We start from the raw sequence: 23,248 nt of genomic DNA, 5'->3' as shown, positions 1-23,248 counted from the left end.
TCAGCATTTCCGCTGTCACCTTTGTGCCATTTTCCACTTCGTTCCGCCCAAGTAAGAGAACTGTGGCATCGGCAGAGATCAGAGCAGGTTCAAAAGGTGTACAGCTCCAGTTTTAACATTTCCTATAGTTCATTGGCAAGTGCCTAGCCTAAGATTGTTGTTGTTGTTGTAGTCTTCCTGCTGCGTTTGTTGTTATTGTTGTTGTTGTTGTGGTGCTGCGTTGTCTGCACGGCACTAAAACAGTTATGACGCTTGTGTCAAAGTCAAACTACTTTACAATCGACGCTGCCTCCGCTACGTCATTCATAGATACACACACACACAGAAACACACACACACTGGCAGTTTATGTCTTTTTTAATTGAAAACTTAAATTTGAAGCGACATGGAAAGGCTTTTATCTGCGCCGTAGTCAATGTTACGGGCGCTGGGCTGGTGGCGCTCCCCGCTGTACAAGTTGCCCTCCTCCGGTTGGCGTCCCTCTAGGTTCTAAGTGGAGTAGTCGTTGTATGTATGTAGTTGCAGCAGCTACTGCCGGGGCTACTGTCTACTTGTCAGCGCTTGAGCTCGAAATGATGTTGATGATAAATAAAGTAACGAGTTGGCATTAAAATGATGACAGCCACTATAAGTATAGTTGGCGCGCCAAGGGGGAGTGATCAACAACGGCCCAGCGGAGTGTGTGTGTGCGAGTGAGACACAGAGAGAGAGAGAGAGATAGAGTGAGTGGGAAGTTGGAGCCAGCAGTAGCAGCAACCACTGTGCCACATCCACTGACAATGACAAGCAAACGTTGGCGTTTATTAATAATTAGGTTGACTTTCTAGCAGTGCTCGTGCCCAAAGCTCATTATAATTAGAAAAACTTTTCAGCTACAGTGCTAACTGGCTATAATTAACGAGACTGTGAATGTAGTATATACATATCTATTTTTTTATAACATTACTAAACGCTTTGCCTTGATTTGTTGAAATGTTATTCGATAATGAATGTTATTACATAATACTAAGTAATATGACTTGGCTGTTAATATAAATAAACAAATGTAAATAAAGTTTGACATCGATAAGTGCTTATAAATAAATTATGCAATTATCTGCATTCATTTCAATAAATTTATTTCTATTTATGTTGAATAAGCACTAGTATTTTTTGATGTTTAGACAAATAAATAGATTGTATATTATTTTATTATGACTGCCAATCAAAATATATGCTTACTTAAAAATTATGCAACAATTCGTAATGTGCATTTATGTGCAATGCATTTATCTTAAACTATTTGCAATAATTGCAATTTACATATAATTTAATGCACTTATCTTCTAAGTGCTTTGATCTACAGTATGCTGTATTATGCCTCTAAAATTGTGCAATAATCCGTAATGTGCATTTATGTGCCATGCATTTAAGTTAATTAATTAATTAATTTCCAGTAATTGCAATTTAAATATCATTTAATGCTTTTATATTAATATTCTACTATACTGCAGTATGGTCTTTGTTTATATTTCAACATTATGTATTGAAAAACAAAGCCAAGTGTGGAACAAATACAATTTAGAATGCTAATAAATAAATTTAGTTAGCGTTACACTTTATCTAGGTCTCACTGTACTTGCAACTAGCACAGTAAAATCATTACATAGAATTAAGTCGAAACTCTTTGGGGTTCTCTGCTGCTTCTGACAAGCGCAATCAACTGCTGCCGCTGATTTTCTCCCTGGTAGCTCATAAAACTTGCCACAAAATTCATATTCATCAACTTAAACGGCATGCCCCAAGTGCCTGCTCCCTCACTCCCTCCCTCCTTCAACCCGAGAATACGAGTTCGCGTATGTGAAAGAGCACGCACAGTTTTGGTCTTGTAATTACCCATCGTTTTTTTGGCACAATCTTGACCACCTCGTTAAACGCTGATGCGGTGGCTTTCAAAGACCCCAACAAAGTATTAAAGCTTCCAGTTTCGAAGATCCAACCAACAAAAACCAAAAAAAAAAAAATTGCAAGTTGTTGTTGCTGTTTGCAATGGAAACAAGTTCATTTGGGGCACAATTCGATCGTTGCTCATTTCAATGAAACGTTTTTCTGTTTTTCACCTCAACTCATATTACAACCGCGGGGAGGCTCTGTTAACCGTCATAATCATTACCGGAAAGCCTGTTGCGCCTTCCTGCTTTCGGCATAATAACACGTCACACGTATTGGAGTAAAAAACTGGGTTTATTGTTATGTTTTCATGCTAAACTTGGCAATTTCATTAAGCTACCAGGCAAAACTCAAAGCTCATATGAAAACATTAACAGAGATTACAGCTATCGGAAAATATCTCTTTCTGTTTCTTTAAATCATAGAATTTTGAGACTTTTTGTTTTGAAGGATTTTCCTTCCGCATTGAAATGCAATTTGCATTTTCGTCGCTTTTTTCTGTGAGATTTTTGCATAACAAAACAAATTACAGCACTGTTGGTCATAAATAATGCAGAGATTTATTGCCTTGAGCTGATGGTTTATCCTTATGCGATGATAGCCGAGAACTAAGCGCTTGCTATCGACTATAAATAAAAGTAAAAAAGTCTTCATAGCTCTTTTGCATTGGCGTCAGATGCCGCTCTGTGAGGCAGCTGTCCAATTTCTTAAATGCTCGATACAACAAACAAACACACACACATAGGGAGAGTGTGCACAACCAGACTGAGGGCCGCCTGCCGCTGTCAATGTCAGCACATCAAAAGTTGTCAAATATCAGTTATCAGCAGGCAAAAGAAACATGCTCCAAACACACACAAGCGAGAAAGAAAAAGAGTCCAGTGAGTGCCACATATTGATGTCCAGTTGCTTGTCAGAGTGGCGGAGAGAGACGGAGAGGGGGCATGCAACAAACAACAGACGACCAACTCTGACTCTGACTCTGTCTTTGACTCTGACTGACAGTTGACAGTTCAGCCAGGGACTATTCGGACTGCTTGGAGTATCAATGGATCTGCTGCCCTTCGTAGCAGCCAAGCTGTCTACTGGCTCCTTCAATTTGTTGTTGCTAGCATTGTCGTTGCTGTTGTTGTTGTTGCCATAAAGATAAGGGCAACCTTTGACAATTAAGGCAAAAGCAAAGTGTGAAAACTTACCGAAAAAGGTTGTCATTGAAATGGAAATCAAATAATGAATAGAAGGAAGACAACAAACCCAAAATGTTATCAAGAAATTACGCTTGACTTGTGGTCTATTCTAATGATAGAAGAGCGAATTGATCACAATTATTTTAAGTTTTAGAGTGTCTCACAAGGTTTTAAAAGAGATGCGATATTTTTTGGGAAATTGAATGCAGATTTAGTTGGCAAATTGAAAAAAAAAATCGAATAACAGGCGTAAATTTTGGTATATATAATAATAACTATATTATTTATGATTTCTGTAAATTTTGTTGCGATCAGATAAAATGTAGAAGTTAAGAAATTCTTTTGTATAGGAAGAACGCCTTATTATTACGGGCCTTAGTTGCTTTGGCTGTCAATATGGTATATTATGATACTATATCAATATACCAGAAACATAGAATTTTGCATATTTCAGTATTTTTGCGTTGTATTAATTCGATCTCACAGTCGAGCACTGTAGCTTTCTTCTTTCTTTCTGTACTAAAGTTTTCTCATAAAAGTCTATTAAACATTCAAGTTAATATTCGTCTGTGAAGTAAAGTGAAAAAAACGCATGAATTTTAATTTATGGATTTGAGATTTTCAAGTTTTAAGAAGAAAAAAAAACTTAAAATATTAGAATTGTTTACACAATTGATCGGAAAAGTTAATGATTGTCCACAGTGATGATTTATGTATAATTTCATCTTTTAAAAATAATAAAGTAAATATTCAATAAACCTTAAACAAAATATTGATTTTTTCCCCTATCTTCATTAGATCTACAAATTTCTTTTCACTAACTAGAATCTTCGTGTAATTTTAATTGTATTTTTACCAATGATCACAAGTTTAAAACAGTAATGAAAAGCTTTCTTACAGAGAAAAATCAAATAAAAAACTGAATTTCTTTCCACTCTTCTTTCGCTCAAAGATTAAAAATTCTATTGAACATTAAAGTTAATAATCGTATGCCAACTGTCAGTTAGATGCTGTGAGGAGCATTCGTTAAGTTGGTCCAAAATTAGCTTTTCTTTCCATGCGGCATCAATTTATTGTGGCTGGCCTACGCATTCATTAGAAGCTTCCTATGTTTTGGGTGGCTTGCCACATTCCTTGGCCACGGACATGGCCACAACTCACAAAGTGAAGTGGAGAGGAGTGCGGATAGGGGGTTGGGGACTTGGCAGGCTAAAGCGTTCCCGACGACTAGCAAGTATTCATTTCAACGCTGGCCGAGCTCGTAAAACTGTCAAAATGCACCGGCTACCGGACGGTTGCTTCTACTCACTATATATGTAGTATGCGAGTACATATCCCAACTATCTGTTTGTTCGACTCTCTATCTGTCTTTCTGTTTGTCTTGAAGTCTATTCTGACTGCTTGCTGTTCAACTAGCTGGCGGCTTGAAATGCTATCTGCGCCACACATGCAACAATTAGCAAAACAAACGCGATATCATAAAATAATATTAATTTGTAAAACAATCGCTAGCGTAAACAACCAGGCAACCAAGCAACCAACATCGCCAATCCTCCAGGTTTAGTTTCAGGTTCAGTCTCTGTCTCTTTGGATTCAGCCTCGGGTACGGCGACTCTTCCAGGTATTCCAGGCACCCCACAATTAAAAGCAGCGCCGCTGACGTCGCGACGTCGCTGCGAACGCTGTCGCGCATGCGTAATAAGCACTTTTCCGTCTGACAACACAATAAAATGTCATGATATGCCCCACGCTCTGTGGGATCCCATCGCCTCTCCTCTCCCCTACCCACACTTTTCCCTGATTACTTGAACCTCGCTTGGGCTTGTCTGAATGCCAAGCAAGACCTTGCCACTGCCTCTGCCACTTTTCCTGTGCCCCGCTTTGCTCGCTGGCTGTGTTACTCGTATTTGTTTTCAACTTGTCCAAAACTATGGCCACTGTCAGGCACGAACTGCCAGTGTTGCCATCTTTGCCAACGTGCACACTTCTAGTCAGTCAGCATAAATACATTTTAATAGAAAAACAATCTAGAAATACCTCTGATCTATTTCATTTCATTATTAACCGTTTACCCAAGGCCCATAAGTACACATAATTTTATATTATATATAAAGCAGTTTATTGATTTCATATACATATTTTAAATACATTTGTATATAAATAGGTTATATGTATAACGAAATTGTCGGGATATATAACTGACTACGATCATCCAACTGATTCATTAAATTTCATTATCATTGTCAAAAAAAATCCACTACTATATGTAGCTCAATATATACAAAATCAATCTAGTAGTTACATATATTTCTAATATAACAAAATTCTCCACATATAACTTCTGATCTATAAAATTTCGATTATCAATCTTTAAGCTTAAGAGCCCATTAACAAAATGCCTTCATCGAAATTTCGTATAATTAAAATCATAACTCAAATTTCTGGGCATATTTCTGAGAGTCGGCAACACTGGTAGCCAGTTTTGCAATGAATTTTGTTAACAGTTTCGGGGCCTTTTGCGCATTCTTATAGCATATAAATGTCTCAGGTTGCAATTAAAATCAATAAATCGGTAACTAGCCTGCCAGCTGGTTTATAACCGTTGCACTGCATAGCGGTTACACGATTTACACCGACTTCTTCTTCTTCTTCAGCTCAACTGCAGGCGGGCAGTTTAAAGTGCCTCCGTTCTGTTCGTCGAGTGCATCGCTTTGAAATTAAACGGTAAGAGCTTAGCATTTTATTGTGCTTTAACGAGCATAAAGTACTAGTTCGATATTACTTACTTGAACATCTATTAACATGAAGAGTAGAGTGTACAATCTTTTCAGCAAAATGCTATATAATAAACTGATATAAAAGTAAGCATCAAATTCAAGAATAATTGAACTTTTAACTAAAATGGTTTTAGTTGCTCAAAGTTAAGTTTAACCAAGCTATTTTTATTACGTTTAATTAGAACTCTTCTATACGTATTTCTGGATCCTAAACAGCTTTCTCTAATAATCCAATGTGTGTGCTCACTCCGCTCATTCTTTTCTTATGTTAATCTGCTTTAGAGAATTTTATCACTTGGCTGGCTGGAATTGTCAGTTGTTCACTTCTTGACACACTTGTTATATCGTACATTATGTGTCATCCAAGTTGGTATGTGATTCTCTTTATTTTTTTTCTTCTCCTTATCAGTTCGATCATAATTCAATCAACAGTTATATTTGAGGCCACTCTCATGTTACCAGCCGCCCTGCTGATATTTGATCTGTTTGCTCTACGGTGACAAGCGCTGAAGATTGATAGTCTGATCTTCAGATTTGGCCGCCTCCAACTTCGAAGCGAACTGTGATATTTGGCCTGATTATGGCTCTCTGGTGACAGGTGATAGGTGACCGATGTCAAGAGTTGGACACGATCAACACAGAGATCGGCCACCATCAACGGCGTGTGTGCAACTCCTTAAAACAAAAAGCAACAAAAAAAAAAATTGAATGTGTGTTCGACTTTTAATCGGTTGCATTGACGGCTTGAATGATGCCTCACTTATGTGTGAACCTACCAAGCTGCTGTCAATAGCTGCCGCTGCCTGTTTGTAACGATCGCTAGATGATGATCATCGTTAGCTAGGCTGGATCTGCGTGGCCCGTGAATAGAATTGTCCAGGGTATGGTTAGTCCAGGGCTCAAGGCAGCTTTCCAGCATTTTGTTGATCATGATTGTTTTCCTTTTTTTTTTATTTGCGAGTTGACAAGATGTCACCGCCGGCGATCGTTGGCCATCCGTCGATGCGATCGTTGAGAACGCGACGTTTTGCTAGAATGTCTCGGCGACCATGTTGCGTCCTTGTTGAGCAACATTTTCTTCTAGTTTTTCTGTCGACATTTTCATTTGCTTCGTTTTTTTTTGCAACGATCACTTTCTATGCTTGATCGTCGTTGGCTCAGCGATCGATTGATCGCAATGCAGCTGATAAGCTCGAAGCTGCCAGACCTTAAACGTGGTGATGGTGGTGCTGCAGGTGCCACATTTTGGACATGCCTTGTCCCAGCCCCATCTCCAGGTCCAGCTGCATGTTAACAAGAATCGAACTGAATGTTGCATTGGAATTTTAATCAGCTGGAGCAACTTTAATGTACATACAATTACATGCCACGCTTGCTACGTGTTGCTCCATCTCTTTCTCTTTCACTCTTCTTTTTAGGGTTAACCAACTGGTTGACCTAAAGCGGGTGCGGGTCATTTGATGCGTGGGCAAATGTTTAAGCATTTAAGCAGCATTATGCAATGTGTTCGAACCCTTCAATCAGAGCGTAAACTGACTCTGCTGATCGATTTGAGTCGATTCTATTGATTGATTCCGATTAAAGTGGCCGGCCGCACTCTGGTGACAGCTTTTGTAAATGGTTTCCGGCAACACTTTTGATTGCAATTAAAAACGTAAAACTAGCAGAAAAAGGGCACAGAAAAAACGTACCGACCATTTACTTCTTCTATCTCTCGCTGTCTTTCGGCGTTTCGTACTTTCTGTCTCTCTGTCTGTCTATCTGTCTGTCTCGGTCGCTCACTATCGTGGCAATGTATCTGTATCTGTTTGCTGTATCTTTTTAGCTGCCGTTTCTTTGGACAATTGCGCGATTAATCATTGCGCGCTCAGTGAGTTGTCAGCTGTGACTGTAACTCCGCCGCCGCCGCCGCAGTCGTCGTCGTCGTCGTCGTTGACTTAGAGATCGCATCGGATCGTTCGTCACAAGCGATTGGACACCCAACAGTCAGCAGACAGTTGGGTAAGTGCAACCTTTGCCTTGCCCCTGGGTTCGCTCTTGGCGCTCTTGAGAGAAACCAACGAAATGCATTTCAAATGCTTTTGCCCAAACACTTTTTATTTCTATTCGTCGTTCGCAATACCCTGTAGAAAGTGTTGTAGAAAGGTGGGTGTTTTTCACTCACTATTCAATTAGTATTTCAAAGCATACTCAAGAGCAGTTGGAAAATTTTGAAAGAATAAACAAATTTGTTTTGTATCCATTGTAAGTAATCTAAATTCAAGAATGTTTGCAGTTCATTTGAGATTATTCGTTCTGGGTTTAATTTTTACATTGTTTTTCCGAGAGTTTTTAAAATTTATGTTTGTGTTTGTCCTTGATTAGAAATTCTTTGTTCTGGGTTCAGTTCAGACACTTTTTTTTCCGTGAATTTTTAAAATGTATATTTTTGTAAAAACACAATCTCGTATTCTAGAATTTGTTAGTTGAGAATTTACGTTTTAGTTTAATTTTGACATGGATTCATATTAAATTACTTACTATTTTACCATTCGTGAAATAAGAATTTTATTCTAGAGTTATTGATTAAAGAAAATATTTTCTATGTTTAATTTCGACATGGTTTTTTTCGAAATAGTAAATAATTTTTTTTTGTTTTCTTTTTTTTTTTGCCTTGTTGAAGTATTTGAAATACCTTATAATAAAAGCCTTGTAAAAACAGCTTATATCCTTGACATTTGACTGCTTTGCAAGGGTATTTGCCAGTCGTTCATTTCAGCTCTTGCGTAGCTTCTTGTTCTATGTGCCGCCTTTGCCATTCATGCGTTAAGAATCGCCTTCGACTTTTGTCCATTTGCTGCAGCGCCGTCAATTTGCAGTCCCCAGTTGAGGCAAACGCTGCTGCTGCTGCTCCTGGGCAGAGCTCGTTGCAGTTGCTGTCCCTTGATTTGGGGTCTGCTTTGTTTGCACTTCTTGGTCTAGAGTTTTCTCTTTGTATGTGTGTATGTGTATGGCTGCCTTGCTCCATTTGAGGTGGAGAACTTCCGCGAATGCCGTGCCCAGAGAGGAGACGCGGTCAGTGGAGCGAGAAGCGGCCAACTTCGATGTCGATGTGGATGTGGATGCGGATGAGTTGCCACTGTAGCTGTAGCTGTAAGAGAGTACGAGAGCACGGTCTATGGACACACTGCGTGTTGCTGGGCAATTCCATAAAGTGTTTTATTTAATGGAAAATCTTTCAATTGTGGAAAATGGTGTTAATTAGACGCCATTAAGATCATAAATTAGTCGCTACAAACGATTATGACGCGATTGTTGTTGTTGTTACTGCTGTTGCTGCTTGCTGACGTTGCTTTTCTGCCGGCATTTCTACAAAGTGCTTTCTTCTACTTCCATACAGCCATCCATCCATCCATCCATACATTTTGTATTGTACATATATGACTCTATATGGTTAAGTGCTGGATACATGTTTGTTTTACGGTACATTTGCTGTTATGGCTTTACTTGTAGGTTATGTGCAGATGTTTGATTTAGGAAAGTGATTTTTATGGCTTTGAGCAGCGGCGAATGAAAGCTGCTTCAAAGAGAAAGGCCACAGTAATAACCATGCTGAGTTAAATAGTTATTTAAATAGGGGCTGCAAAATGCATAAACTGAGCGTGAAACTATCTAAATGAAGTCTATAGTAATTAACTATTATTCTGGACTGCATTATTAATGTTAATGGCTGCAGCTAGCAAAAAATTTGTGACAACTCAGAAATGCGAATTATTATGCCGAATATTCATTAAAATGTATAATGTGCTTAAAGAAATATTAATTCTAATAATGTCTTAAGTATCCAATTCATTGGATACTGCAGATGTGTATGCAAATTCTCAATGTCCAGATACTCGCTTGTATGCTAGAATTAATGAAAATCCTAATGCAAACACTAATGATAATGAAAATGACTAGAAAAACGTTAATATCAAAGATAATGATAGGTTGATTAAAGATTCAAATGATAATGCCTAATATTAATGATCATAACAAATTGAGAACTGATTAGGTAAAACTGTTAACAATGATAATGAAATTATCATCAAAACGATGATGCAAATTTGAATAATAAATAAAATCTGATATTAATAATGTGTTATGGTAATAAACAAAGTATGTGTTAATGAAAATTCTAATAATATAATAATGATAAAAAATAAAACGTTAATATCAATGATAAATGCAGTATTAATAAGTTAATAGTGTTGGTAATAATAATGCTAATATTAGTGGTAGTGAAAGCCTTAATGCAAATACTAATGTTCATGAAACCTTTAATGCGTAATATGAATTAATTAAAGACAGGTCGTAATGTTGAAAATAACAATGCTAATAAAAGCGATATAAAGTTATTGATAGTAGCAAAATCACTGTAATAATAATATGCAACAGTAATATTAATGCAATACCATCAACAGAGGTATTGAAATCTTTTGCATACTTAACTCTCACTATAAAAGATGGGTTCACTGCCCCCTTGAGCTAGGCAACAACAAGCAACTCACTGCATTCCTTGGCTAAAACATCGCACACACAATTATACACATAGCTACAAGATCAGCTTCATTTGCATGCTTGCAACCCACACCCACCGGACGGAGACGAGAGCGCTACATAAAGCTAATCAGTGATCACACTTAAGGTACTTCGTTGCTGTCGAGTCTGCCCTAATTGAAGCAACCATCGACAGCAGCAAGGTTCGGCATAGACGAAGAGAAGCAGGAGAAGGAGAAGGGGAAGGGTAGGGAAGAAGGCAGGAGCAGGATAGCTCGTATTTGTAGCGTCCAATCGCTCATTATCAGTTGTTTGTTGCCGCTGCGATTGGTAATCAAGGTAGGCGTGCAGATTTGTCAAGCGGCAACAGCATTATATGTAGGTTAATTCCGCGCACAACTCAAGATATGCTCCAGACACACGTCCAAGGTGCACATATGGTATGCTTCTCGATTTGGACAGTGGCTAGAGATGGCAGCGTGTCGCGTTGATTTGCAAATGAATCTGGTATAGATTTGAGGTTGCTTTTCTTTTTTAAATTGGATTTAATTGTATTAAGATGAAGTATTCAGTAATTTATTTCTTTTCAACTTTTAATAATCGTGTAAAATCGCATCTGAGCTTCATTATAGACTTTGCTGAGTCTAGAGATGAAATTTTATATCCATAAGGGGAAATTTCGTGTACAATTACATTACAAATGAATTTTCAGATTTTAGATATATTCAAACATAGAAATATGTAGGTAATCTATTTAAATGCAATCGATGACATTGAGTCTTAGTGTAATTTTCTCGATATTTATGCCCTACTATTGGCATAGGTTCGTACTCGATCGTGACACGCTGTCATCTCTAGCTGCAGCTGCTTTGATTAGCATTACAAATGATTCGAGTAATGTGCACTTAAGCGGTCGCAGTGCATCGCGCCAACCCTCCAACTGCACTCTCTAGGAATCTCCTCAGAGTTGCGCTCCAGACACACTAGTCTCCAGTGCTTCGGCTCGATTCGGCCTTTATCCTAGACAGAGTGACGTGTGTTCTGGATATGGCCATGGAGCGCATTTGCAGCACAAACCCGATGACTTGCAATTCATTTTCGGAGTTGTCTGTGTGGGCAAACGGGCAACTGGCAAGACTGACCGAAAAGATCGTTGCAGTGTCGGTCCATTGTGGCGCCTCGGGCTGGAGACGAGTATGCAAAAAAGAAGCGACGCGCTCACATTCACACTTGCCCAACTCGCAAACTCCAACGCGAGTCAAACTCCATCCTCGTCCCCATCTGCGCATTGGCAGACAGTCTGTGGCCACTGGCCAGACTGTGGCTCAGTTCCCTGCGATTCGACCATAAAATATCGGCATTTTATTAGCGCGTGCATCCCATTTGCCGCTTTTCATTGCGATTTTAAAAGTGTTCCCGTGTTTTGATAGCCGCACTATCAGTGACCCATGGAAATAAATGTGGCCTATAGAGATAATGCCTTCCTGCGTTCCGGACAGGCTTGCAGACGTCTCTTCTTCTCCTGCTGCTGCTGCTGCTGCTCCTGATGCAATTCTGTTGGTGTTGCACTTCAGTCAGTGGTGCACACATGCCTAATGAAATATGGCGCAATAATGCCGCATAACGGCTATTTAGGGCCACTCATCGCTGTTTTCCCCCAGCTTAATCACTGGCTTCAAACCCCGCATCCAGCTCTAATGCGTCGCTGCCTGACGCTGCTGGTGCTTTGGACTTGACTGCACCACAATTCCACTGGTCGAGAGGCACAGCACAAATTAACTGCACATCAAACATAATCATTTGTGAAAGCTCGGGACGGGCCAGAACAACACCTACGGTGTGTCCAGTCTGGCAAATTACTTAAACACACCGCGATCGTTGCCAAAAATACAATCAGACAGCGGAGATAATGCAGCTGCTAATCGACTATGATATATCCTGTAGAAAAGTCAAACGCTAAAGTCAAATATTTTTGGAAGAAAGGGCGAATCACAGTAGCCAATTTACTTTATATAAATCACTTTTAAGATTATGAATGAACTTTTTAATAACTTGCATTAAACTTTTTATAATATTCTTCATCAAAACCAAGTCAGTAAAATATATATTGTATAATATTGTTTCCTGATTATTATCTACTTTAAACTTTTTATAATATTCTTCATCAAAAAGAAAAACAATCAGTCATCCTGTATTAAGATCAGGTGGAGAAAAGTGCATCATTATCAATATGAATAAAAAAATAATGATGTAGAATAATGATAAAATATGTTCAGTAATAAAAAAATAACATTATAATTAAAAATGATTATAAAAATATCATATAGCATCATACTATAAAATTTTAAAATTGATTTTAAATGTCAGAAAATTAATTCGAAATTTTGAGTTTTTAACTTTTTATGATACTTAATCAATAAGTATAAATAAATATAAATGTTGAGGAAGATGCGAATCATAGTAGAACATTTTAGAGTAAATTCTTTTCGGAAATTATTTTGCAAAACTATGAAAGAAGTGAGCTGTAAGCTGTTCCCAATTTTCTTTTTTAAGCAATCTTTCACTTCATCAAGTTGCTTATACCCTTCACAGCTGCCTGCAGCTGCATCATCATAATAAACTCACACTGTCCGACCTTGCTCGAGAGTAGAGAATCTCTCTCAACCAATTGGCGAGTTGACAACAAAATTTTTGGTGGACCGCCCGCCACAAGCGATAATTCTTTCAGTGCTATGACAACTAAATTGCCATGGCCGTATTTGCCAAAAACCCAGAGAGTGTTCAGTTCAGTTTTAGAGCCAGAGCGAGCCCAGGACCCTATGGCCAAAAGAATCGGCAACAACTATTGCCCCCAAAAACGGCAGAAAACTGTGAAGAACAGAAAGAAGAGCAGAGAGAGACAAAGGCAGAGAAAGAGAGAGAGGGAGAGAGAGAGCGCAGAAGTCTTTGGCCAGCAGATAATTCGCATGATGATGAATTCCAGCGAAAAAGGGCTAAGTAAATGGTATGAAGGAGTTGTTTTCGCATCAGTTCGATTCGAACTCTGTTCTGTTTTTGGGGTTCGACTGTAATTGCTGGCCTCAGAGTGTATTCCAAAACACAACTCTTGGAGTTGGACTCGTTTTCTTGGATGCTGGATTCTTAGCTTCGGTTGCGGGTCCCACACATCCAGTTAGTCAGTTGAGTTCTCACTTTTCGTACGTATATATAGTATATATAGTAAACTGTTGCTTCGTTTATTTGAAAATTTCTTCATTTTTCGGAATTTCGTAATTGCCTTCTGGCCTTGTGGATGGGGCACTACTTACTCTCTGGCACTTTTGGGGCTTTGCGCGTTGTTTGCTGATCTTTTACTGATTTTTTTTTTTGTTGGTTCGGTGCCTTTTTGGCATTGCTTTTGCTTCTGACTGGAACTGTTATCATTGCTTGCTTGGTGCCAGTGATTGCCACTTAAACCGTTAAGCAAACGCCGCTTCGATGCAGGAGGATGCAGCTTGGCGACTTTGTTTCGCAAATGACTTTGGGGCTTGGTTTTATTTTGGTTTTTTTTTTGCTTTTTCTTTTAAATGAACTCGGATTTTGGTTCTCTTAGGTTTGTTGTTTTTCTGTTTTTTGTTTGCTTGGGATGGGCATTCAGCATTCTGCTTGCATTCCAATGCACTTAACGCATTCCCAACTCAGATAAGTTTCAATTACAAATTGGGTTTGTTGTTTTTCCGAGTTTTAATTGACAATGCTGGCAGCAGTTGATATGGATCTGACTTAAGCAGAGATAGCCATAGTATCATCATCTCATCTGAGTATCAAATGTACGACTTTCACCCAGTTCAAACTGCAAATCCATTTGGCATAAATTAAATCTTGAGTTCAACTGTTTATACCAGCTAGGGTAAAATATTTACGGTATATTATGACCTCTACGGTACATTTAGAATTGTCGATATACCAAATATGGCATTTTGTATGCTTTAGTATTTTTGATGTATATTATTTGATATATTTTTAGAGTAATACCGCACTGTTCTGCTTCATAGTCGAGCACACTCGACTGTAGCTTTCTTATTTGCTTTTTTTTTAAAGCATCTTTAAATGATTTATGCAAAACTGTTTTCTGCGCCAACTTCTGACATATTTTAATATATATTTGCAAAAAATGTGCAGCTTCTTCACTTCCCAAGGGCAACAGTTCTTAGTTTTTAGTTGTGTGCGTCGACATTAGCATTAACCATCATTTTGCAGGGCTCGCTCGTTAGCAGTCGAAAGGGGCCAATGGCCAATGACCAATTTAACTGCAGTGCTCTGCTCTCCATGAGCACACGAAAACTAAAGGCAAAAATAAAATACACGCATTTTACATGCTCGTAAACGTGTGTTACATATGCACACGACGACGATGGCTTGAAAATATATAACCTCAACTACTTTATGCATAAATTTAGCAAGATTGCGAAGCTACCCCATGGCGAGCTAATGTTGTAAATTATAAATATGACACCTACTCCTAGTCAAAAGGCCCAGAAAACCCGGCTCGGCCCGGCCCAAAAGCCGTGGGCAGGCAGGAAGGCCAACAGGCTTGTTGCCTGGCTTTTACTTGGCTGCCTGGCTGGACGACTGTCTTGCATACAGCTGCCTGAAATTTATACGCTGCCGACACACACACACATGCACGCTTACACTCAAGTGACAGGAAATATCCTTGGCCATTCTACAGTCTACAAATGGTGCTGGCTGCGCCGGCGGCGACTTAATTGGTTGCCAAGCAGCGGGAAATCGCCGCCGGAACGCGCTTAATTAACCAAAATGCATTTCAAGTTTAAATCGGCCGCTTCGAACTTGGCCAATTGCCAAAAGACGCGCCCCAAAAACAAACACCAAGCACAACCACCAAACACCACTCACTGACCTAGGCTGCATACCACAAAACTCTGCTTAACTTAGATATGCAATTCGAGTCGCAATTTGGTTGCCGAAATTCATAGCTAAAATCAACTCATTACAGTGTGCTACACAAGCAAGTGTTGTTAAAGCTCATTAAAATAAGTAAACAAATGTAAAAAGGAAAAAATATTGAAATCAAAAACATGTAAGAAAACTGCATTCGATTCAGTTCGAGCAAAACAGTTATCATTAAAATTGTGTTAATTAATATACCAACAAACAACATAATTGTACCAAAGCTACATATATGTAGTATATCGAGATACATTCAAAATATACCATAAAGGTAGAATATCTTTCAGATGTTTGTATACCGACAAAATATTTAGCTACACCAAAAGCTACATTCAGTATATCAATATACTAATACTTTCAAAATATACCGTAGCAAAGATATATGCAGTATATGCCGATATACTAACACATCCAAAATATACCATTAAGGTACAATACATACCAGACTTTTATATACGGACAAAATATTTAACTACACCAAAAACTTAAATTATGTAATATTATGATATCGATACTAACAGTTTCAAAATATACCATAACAATACCTAACAGATTGACATATATCGATAAAATACTTACTTAGTATAACGATATGCTAATACTTTCAAAATATACCATAGACTACAAAATATACTAATTTGTCAACCAACCCGACAGTTGCTGGCGTTATTTGTCATAGAAAATTATTTCTTGAATAAGTTCTAACATTTTGATCTATTTATTTGTGTTTCCTCAGAAGGAATAACGAATTTTACAATTAATAATCTCAATTGAGTTGTGTTATTTATAATTCTAGCTTATATAAAATACTGCAAAAGAAGAAAAAAATTTTTGAATTATGCTTTTCATAAACTAGTTCACATATAGTATGTATAAACTTATCGATATGAGTAGATATGGCAACCATAAATTGCAGTATTGCAAATTCGTGCATCGAGAGTTTCACTGTAGAGAAATGGGAGCACTATTTTGCTGTGCAGTGTGGGGCAATTGGAAAGCTGCGTTTGCTTTAGATGTGCCTCTGGCTACGCATACGACGTCTTCCCTCCTCCTGCTCCTTCTCCTACTTCATGCGGCCCTGGGCTTGGGCTTGAGACTGAGTTTGAATCCGAGTCCGAGTGTGGAACTGCTCCTGTGGGTTCAATGTTGGTCGCATGCATTGTTTTGTTTGTTAGCGGAAGAATGTAACGGTGCTTTATGGTAAGTTGGTCGCCCGATGTTGGCCAACTGATCGCCTATTCCGCCTGCTCCCGTCCCTTCCCTCCCCACCCTTTGGCTCAACACATTTGCCTCTCGCAGCTGAAAGAGATGCGTGTGCACTTTGTTGTTGTTGTTGTTGTTTGTTGGTGCCTTTAGTTTTTTGAAAACGCAGAACAAAGGCCAATTTTCAGCAGATTTAATCACGCGCGAGCAGCAGCAGCAGCAACGCAACGGCAACAATGGGTTAAGAGTGTCTGGTAAGTGGCAAACGCATTAGAAAAAAGCCAAAGCCGAAGAAGCAAAAATGTAGAAACTATCGACATTTCGAGTTAACCAACTGTTTGTCTGACCAACACACACACACACAGAGAGAGAGAGAAAACCCAACTAAGACTATCGACAACTTCGACTGCATTCTCTTTGGCATTTCATTTTTCCGCTTTGGATTTTCCAATGAAAAATATAATAATAATTGACAGGCCCCGGCAGCCAGGGCAGTCAGGGAGCACAGGCGATGTGGGAATTTGGATTATTAACGAATTGTTGTTGCCTGTTTTCAGAGGACAACAACACAACAGCAACAACAGCAAACAGCAACATCAATTGCAACAACAAGGACAACAACAAGGCATTTGCAAGCGGCAGACGCATTAAATTTATGCCCTAGACAAGCACAGGACAAAGAGCGGAACAGGGAGGGAGAGGTGGAGGAACAGGAGCAATGCTTCGATCACGTATGCGACGCAATTAAATGACAATTCTTTAGCTACTTTGCCGGCCAGTTGCCAATTGGCATGCGCTCAGGCAGCATCGCTTTAGCCAGGCAAACTAAGGCATAAGAATGATGCTAACTATTTAGCGCATCCAACAGATACAGTAGCTGGCTGCCTTGCAACCGGCAAACTTGCATCTTGCAACTGGCAACTCTGGCAAGTCTGGCAGCTCCCCCTTCAGCAATGTTTGTGTGTTCTGTGTGCGCTAAGCAGCTGCCATGACAATTAAATCTTTTGCAGTTGTTTAACCTGGCTTCAGACCGCAGCGCCGAGATTCCGCAAACAGCGGCGACTGCCTCTGATTAAGGGCCTTCACAGGCATAGATTGTCTTTGCTTGCGGATTGTTGCCCGCTTGTTCTTGGAGGCCAACAAAGAAATTGTCAAGCAACCAGCAACAACAGCTTTTGGCATAACTGAACTGCAAGACTCTTTTTCTCTCTTTGTCTCTCTCTTTCTCTGAATGAACACAGCCAACTAGTGTGCACAAAAGTCATTAAGCACTGTACTAAATAGAATCTAAGACACGTTGAATATCCGCAGCCATCAATACATTGTGGGATCCCAAAGGACATTAGACACTCTTCGAACTATTTTGAAAAATAAAATTATGTACGACAAGCAACAGAATGAATTTAAATTGGAAATTGCTTATAAGAAAACATGTTAGACAGTTACCCATTTTAAATAAAATATGTCAAATTAATACCGCAAATATATACCAAATACTATATTTGGTATACTGATATTTATATATACCAAAGAGTATTTTTAATTGTTTTCTACACACATTCAAATTCAAGTTCTACAAAATTCAACAATAATAGAAATGTATATAAATTATTTTTTATTATTTTGCAATTTATTTCAAGAGTATTTTGAATTTTCCAACTACTTATATATGCATTATACCAATCTATACATCTACATATATACTTTTCTACGCCACAAATCGATATTGCTTCTTGCATTTTGCTGACTATGACTCGCGTTCCACCTCCACTCATTGGCGTTGCTAACCGTGGGCAAGTTCTAATCAAAAGTTGCCCTGTGGCAAGACGGAAGTGAAATCTGCCGCTAGCACAGACTAGACTGAAGGTAAACCCAAATATGGAAATGTTTACAAATTGCAGAAGACGCGATACTGCAACGAGTACTGAGACTGAGACTGGGATTTGGAATTGGAATTGGACAGCATGCAAGATGATACGCAGTCCAGTTCGTGGCCAATGGTCAGACAAAATTCCCTAATGTACAGTTACTTTGGCTACTGTTCCAAAAATGAACAAAATTAATATATGCAAGAGAGCTCTATACAGCGGAGATAAATAATAATGATATAAAATGAAATTATTTAAATAAAATAGTTACGAAATTTTATAAAATGGAATTGCATTTCTATAACTTCAATAATTATTTTTTCGCTAATATTATTCAAATAAAATAAATGCTCGATAAATGTTACAAAATGTATTACAAATTGAGAGCGGACACAAAAAGTTTTTGTCAATCTCAGAAACATTTTTAAGGGAAGCAATAATATATTTATTTAAATAAAAATACGCGACAGATTAATTTCAGTTTTTGAGTGAAAATAAAAAGTTCTTTCAAATATTTTTGTAATTGAATAATAACTTGAAGTATAATAATAATATATAATATAATATTTAATGCTCGACAAAATTTAGAAAATTAATTACAATCCTACAACATTTTGTGCGTGTCGTGAGTCACGTGCTCAACTCTAACTGCAACATAAAAACGCTTTGAGCAAAAGAGATATACATAGAAGAGCCAGAGTGAAAGGTTCAACGTATGTTGGCGATACCAACACCGATACAAAGACCCAACGTCTCATCATCATCATCATCGTAGTCGTCGTCGTCATCGTCGTCGTCATCGTCATCATCCTAGGCTGGCCATCAGTGGCTTCTGTGGCGGCGCATCCTTTGGCTTGCCTATTTTGTAAATTCGTTAGTGCTGCTGAAATATGTTGATTGAATTTTTCGGGAGCAACTGCATTTGATTATAACGACGACATGGCCAAAGAGCAGGCAGCCGACCAAAGTCAGTCTGACCAGATGCAACAGCAGCAGCAGCAGCAGACGCACCAAAAATGGTCAGTAAACATGGCCAACAAGAAGAAGAAGAAGAGCGACGAGTGATTGTTATCGTAGGTAAATGCGCAACTACACAACTTAGATACGCAGACAGCAGTGGCACAACAGCTGCTGGCAGGTCAAAGGTCAAAGCATTTGCATATGCGCCGCGCCGCGCCGAGTGAACCCAATTTCCTGTCAAGATTTATTAATTCCCCAAACGATTTACAAGTGATTTACACTTAATTAGCGGCACCCGGCGAAAGTTTTTCCCCCAATTGCGTGGGTCGCTTCCGGTGTTCGCGGTGGTGACGACGCGTATTAATTGTCCAAGAAAAACCCCAAATTCCAAAACTTTAATTTATTGTTTTAAGTCAGAATTCCCAAACCCAAAAAAAAAAAACAAAAAAAATACCTTAAACTTGAACCGTTGCGTTGGCGTCTGGGTTGCGTTGCAGGAAACACTCGATGGCTCGCAGCTAAAGACCCGCTTGATAAGGTATTTTATTGTCTTATTACAATTAGAATTCGAGACATTCAATTGGCCATTTGATGTGGGCCGCTGCTGCGATCCACTGATAAGCCACAATCAACCAGTCAAAATTCATATAATACTCACCTCATCTCTGTCGTTTTTTTTTTGTTTCTTATTGTGTAGGTGCCTCTTGCGTTTATTTTTATAAATCATCAGTTCGGGTTTTACTGCTTTTATTTTGTATACCAGCTATCCATAGGGTAGAAGGGTATTATAAGTTTGTGCCTCCGTGAAATATACATATGTAACAGGCAGAATGGAGCAACTCTGACCCTATAAAGTATATAAATTCTTGATTAACATCAACAGCCGATATAGCCAGGTCTGTCTGTCTGTCTGTCTGTCTGTCTGTCCGTCCGTCTGTATGAACACTTAGATCCCAGATTTTAAAAGAGATAGAAATCTAATTCGAATGTACTTGTTATGTTTGTAATGAGATGAAGTTTGTTTCAAAATTTTGCCCACGCCTACCTCCGCCCCGCAAATTAATCAAAATTGACAATATGATCTGGTATATTTTGCCCTCCTTGGTTTTTTTTTTAATGTTGTTCTATATCAATATACCAATTGTAGATTTTTGTATATTTTGAATAAAACATCAATATTCAAAATGCAGCCGTTGTTATTTTTTTTTAAGTATTTTTATGGTATATTTCAAAATATTAATACCGTACTGTTTTGCTTGTACAAGCCAATGGGTAGCGGGTATCTTACAGTCGAGCACACTCGTCTGTAGCTTTCTTACATGTTTTTTTTGTGGTTTTCGGTGAGTGGGTGACGCTGCTGCCAGAGATTCCGGGATGCGGGCGTCTGTCGACAGTCGTCGACCGGTTGGCTTAGCCGCAAAATGACTTCATTAACTTATATTTCATATTTTCTTGTTGTTTTTTTTTATTCTTCATGTATTCCGCGAACAAATTAAGCCGAAATGCAGCAACGAACCGAAATCCAACCACACGGCATTAATATTGTACTCTCATTCCCTCTGTCTCCGTCATGTTCCGTCCCGTCCTGTCCCCCTTTCGGTTTGGCACTGAGCCGCTAAAAGCGCTGTTAAAAACTTCATTATGAGTGTCATATACGAGTATGTTCAGCGATTTAAGTGTGACATATTTCGACTGTACTCGGATGTAGGTCGCTGTTACTTCAGCTGCCAAGGAAACTCTGCTTATAAATTCATATAAACATACACGGCTACATGTATGTGTTATGTATATGATTATTTTTACTATAGTGCATTAAGATTGTGTAAAAATAAAAATGACAAGAGCAGTAAACTGTATTATTTGACTACATTTCAGCCTGGCTTCACACGCTGCTCTTTAAGCTGAAGCTAAAAGTTAAGTAGAAACACAAGTCTTCATCCTTTTCTGAGTTAAATATAATTTATAAATCTCTCTTCTCAAATTTATATACGATTTCAATCTATTTATCGCGCAAAGCTCTTCTGCGGCAATATTTTATTATTATATTAATGTTTTCTCTTTGTTATATTTTCATAAAATATTACTATTATTTCTCTTGAAGCAGAAGCTGAGGTAGAATCGCAATATTTCATTCTCAACATACTTTTGGAATAATAAAATAAAATATAAAACAATTTAAAATTGTTTTTCCTTAATCCAAATAAGCAAGCATTCTATAGATAGTTTTTATATGTATATAAAATATACGTTCACATCAAAGTCTTCTGTAGCAATATCCACTTTTTATGTTAACAGCTTATTTAATATTTAAAATTACTTTGTACAAGTTTAATCCCGTTTTCATATCAATCCTGGTTTCATATCAACATTTTATCTGTTTTTATTTTGATAAAGAATCAAATATTCCCTCAGGTTGTTCTTAGCTATTTCTTAACTTTATCGATGTCTGGCATTATTTCACTTATTTTTAGCTTAAACCAACTATTAACTTTATCGATCTCTGGCATTATTTACTCCTTAAAGTAAAACTGCACATTGTAACATCCTCTTCTGCTTTCTGTTTTGCTTAAAAATCTAATATTCTCTCAAAATGTTTTTAGCCTAAACCATCTCTCAACTCTATCGTTTTGTGTGCTTTATAAACAACATTCTTTTGGCTGGCATATACTAATCCTGAGCTACACGAAGAACTCGCACAATTGTTCCAATCAGAATCACAAATGAAATATAAACAAACTCGAGCAGCTTACGAATTTGTCTATGCAATTTAACCCCGGATCAGGACATCAGTTCGACAATTGAGCAGCAGGAAGCGGAGGAGGACGAGGCGGAGGCGGTGGAGAATCAGGAGGTGAACTACTTGAAACGTAATCGACAGTGCAGCACTTGAATGACCAACTGGTCGACTGTTGCCCCGTTTGGGTCGACCCTTTCAATTATTTGCTGTTGGCTCTACCCGAAAAATGCCGAAAAGCAAAACAAAATGCAAACATGGACCAGCAACAGAAGCAGCAGCAGCAGCTCGACAAGACCGAGAAGAGGCAAAAGTGCTAGACGGAGAGCAGCACTCTGTGTGCCTCCTGTGTTGTGGTTGCTGGGGTAATGAAGGTCTCTTTTGCCAGAGCATTGTGTGTGAGTGTGTGTGTGTGTGTTGGTTGCATGGACGACGTTCGAAGGTCCCGCCGCTCGCTCCCAAAGGATTTCCTTGTTATGCGTGCGACGTTTGTTTAACCCTCTCTCTGATTCTCTCGGTGGCTGCCGGCTGCAACAACGACTGCCCTTTGTCCAGGCTGCGGTTCAGATCCAGGTCGTTCGTTATGCCCCATCTCCATCCTCCGTCACCCTCCCTCCCCTTCTTTGCCGGTTGCCGGGTTGCACTCGAATGGTTTCGTTTACATTTTACGTGCGAATGTTGCTGTTTTTTGAATTATGGCGACAGGAACAGTGCCACAGTCGCTGTGGCAGTCGCAGCTTCAGCCACACAACCCTGCCTGCGGTTTGGCCTTGCTCCTGCCACCGAGCTGCTTCCTTCCTCAAGCTGCCTCAACGCTACTCAACTCGAAGCGAAGCGAGTCGAGCTGACCGCAGTCGAAAGTGTTGTGTTTCAACATGGTGCAACAACGATGTCGACGACGTCGACGTTCCCGTATTTTATTCAAAATGCTGCCACGTAATAGAATTTTTGATGCCAGCATGTCTGGCTACCATAAAAATGCCATGATAACGGTCAACGCCCGGTTCGCTACACCCAGCTCCTAAATCAAAACACACAGAGAGCCTTCTTTCTGTCTCAACTCCTCGCCCCATAGTCGAGAGGAGACTGAGCTTTTTGGGGCTACCATTTCAATTGGAC

General features: G+C 38.8%; 1 long non-coding RNA gene across 2 annotated transcripts; it reads right to left on the bottom strand.

The window, feature by feature from the left end:
* Positions 1-5,732: 5,732 nt before the first annotated feature.
* Positions 5,733-8,092, bottom strand: LOC132793282 (uncharacterized). 2 transcript variants are annotated; one of them, XR_009633106.1, is made up of 3 exons: positions 6,670-8,090; positions 5,903-6,568; positions 5,733-5,825 (listed from the first exon to the last, which is right to left on the bottom strand). It is a non-coding gene; the product is annotated as an uncharacterized LOC132793282 (long non-coding RNA). The 2 variants fall into 2 exon arrangements; XR_009633107.1 differs by having other exon boundaries at positions 5,735-5,825; positions 5,903-7,526; positions 7,585-8,092.
* Positions 8,093-23,248: the final 15,156 nt, after the last annotated feature.

Source organism: Drosophila nasuta, chromosome 3 (assembly GCF_023558535.2).
Source record: "Drosophila nasuta strain 15112-1781.00 chromosome 3, ASM2355853v1, whole genome shotgun sequence".
Lineage (NCBI taxonomy): Eukaryota > Metazoa > Arthropoda > Insecta > Diptera > Drosophilidae > Drosophila > Drosophila nasuta.
Note: the sequence above shows the minus strand (reverse complement) of the source record. Positions and strands in the feature narration are given on the sequence as shown.